Source organism: Oncorhynchus clarkii, chromosome 7 (genome assembly GCF_045791955.1).
Source record: "Oncorhynchus clarkii lewisi isolate Uvic-CL-2024 chromosome 7, UVic_Ocla_1.0, whole genome shotgun sequence".
Classification (NCBI taxonomy): domain Eukaryota; kingdom Metazoa; phylum Chordata; class Actinopteri; order Salmoniformes; family Salmonidae; genus Oncorhynchus; species Oncorhynchus clarkii.
In genome coordinates, this window is record NC_092153.1 from 895,281 (window position 1) to 897,851 (window position 2,571).

Below are 2,571 nucleotides of genomic sequence, written 5' to 3' on the forward strand. Positions count from 1 at the left end.
AGGTTCCCTGGTTACACACCAACCAGGTTCCCTGGTTACACACCAACCAGACCAACCAGGTTCCCTGGTTACACACCAACCAGGTTCCCTGGTTACACACCAACCAGACCAACCAGGTTCCCTGGTTACACACCAACCAGATCAACCAGGTTCCCTAGTCACACACCCAACAGACCAACCAGGTTCCCTGGTCACACATCTACCAGACCAACCAGATTCCCTGGTTACACACCAACCAGACCAACCAGATTCCCTGGTTACACACCAACCAGACCAACCAGATTCCCTGGTTACACACCAACCAGACCAACCAGATTCCCTGGTCACACACCAACCAGGTTCCCTGGTCACACACCAACCAGGTTCCCTGGTCACACACCAACCAGATTCCCTGGTCACACACCAACCAGGTTCCCTGGTCACACATCAACCAGGTTCCCTGGTCACACACCAACCAGGTTCCCTAGTCACACACCCAACAGACCAACCAAGTTCCCTGGTCACACACCAACCAGGTTTCCTGGTCACACACCAACCAGGTTCCCTAGTCACACACCAACCAGGTTCCCTGGTCACACATCAACCAGGTTCCCTGGCCACACACCAACCAGGTTCCCTGGTCACACATCAACCAGGTTCCCTAGTCACACACCCAACAGACCAACCAAGTTCCCTGGTCACACACCAACCAGGTTTCCTGGTCACACATCAACCAGGTTCCCTGGTCACACACCAACCAGGTTTCCTGGTCACACACCAACCAGGTTCCCTAGTCACACACCAACCAGGTTCCCTGGTCACACATCAACCAGGTTCCCTGGCCACACACCAACCAGGTTCCCTGGTCACACATCAACCAGGTTCCCTGGTCACACACCAACCAGGTTCCCTAGTCACACACCCAACAGACCAACCACCAACCAGGTTCCAACCATTCACCCCCCCCCCCCCCCCCCATCCCAAAGTTTCTGATATTTTTTTATAACCCAACCCTGATCTGTACTTCTCCACAACTTTGTCCCTGACCTGTTTTGGAGAGCTCCTTGGTCTTCATGGTGCCGCTTGCTTGGTGGTGCCCCTTGTTTTAGTGGTGTTGCAGACTCTGGGGCCTTTCAGAACAGGTGTATATATATACACTGAGATCATGTGACACTTAGATTGCAGACAGGTGGACTTTATGTAACTAATGATGATCTTATTTAGGGGCTTCGTGGGGGATGAATACATACGCAAGTACCACTTTTCCAATTATTTGAAAGAAGTTCTATTTTTTTAAATTTCACTTCACCAATTTTGATTATTTTGTGTTTGTCCATTCCATGAAATACAAATAAAAATCCATTCAATTCCGGGTTGTAAGGAAATAAAATAGGAAAAACGCCAAGGGGGCTGAAGACTTTTGCAAGGCACTGTAGTTAACCACTGCTATATCTATACACTGTGTAGGGAAAAAGGTGCCATTTTGGGACACAATTGTAAGGATCAATAACTTCTATGAGTCATTTATCAGGCTGCATTACTCTTGTGTACAGCAACTTATTGTGCACTTAGTTCAGCACTGCTACAGTATAGTGTATCTGCTATATGCTGGATGTCAACCTCCCTCCCTCCAGACCAGACCAGAACCTCAGAAACTGTTGAATGTGAACCTCCCTCCCTCCAGACCAGACCAGAACCTCAGAAGCTGTTGGATGTCAACCTCCCTCCCTCCACACCAGACCAGAACCTCAGAAACTGTTGAATGTGAACCTCCCTCCCTCCAGACCAGAACCTCAGAAACTGTTGGATGTGAACCTCCCTCCCTCCAGACCAGACCAGAGCCTCAGAAACTGTTGGATGTCAACCTCCCTCCCTCCACACCAGACCAGACCCTCAGAAACTGTTGGATGTGAACCTCCCTCCCTCCAGACCAGACCAGACCCTCAGAAACTGTTGGATGTGAACCTCCCTCCCTCCAGATCAGACCAGAACCTCAGAAACTGTTGAATGTGAACCTCCCTCCCTCCAGATCAGAGCCTCAGAAACTGTTGAATGTGAACCTCCCTCCCTCCAGATCAGAGCAGAGCCTCAAAAGCTTTTGAATGTGAACCTCCCTCCCTCCAGACCAGACCAGACCCTCAGAAACTGTTGGATGTGAACCTCCCTCCCTCCAGATCAGACCAGAACCTCAGAAACTGTTGAATGTGAACCTCCCTCCCTCCAGATCAGAGCCTCAGAAACTGTTGAATGTGAACCTCCCTCCCTCCAGATCAGAGCAGAGCCTCAGAAACTGTTGAATGTGAGCCTCCCTCCCTCCAGATCAGAGCCTCAGAAGCTGTTGAATGTGAACCTCCCTCCCTCCAGATCAGAGCCTCAGAAGCTGTTGAATGTGAACCTCCCTCCCTCCCTCCAGATCAGAGCCTCAGAAACTGTTGAATGTGAACCTCCCTCCCTCCAGATCAGAGCCTCAGAAACTGTTGAATGTGAACCTCCCTCCCTCCAGATCAGAGCCTCAGAAGCTGTTGAATGTGAACCTCCCTCCCTCCAGATCAGAGCCTCAGAAACTGTTGAATGTGAACCTCCCTCCCTCCA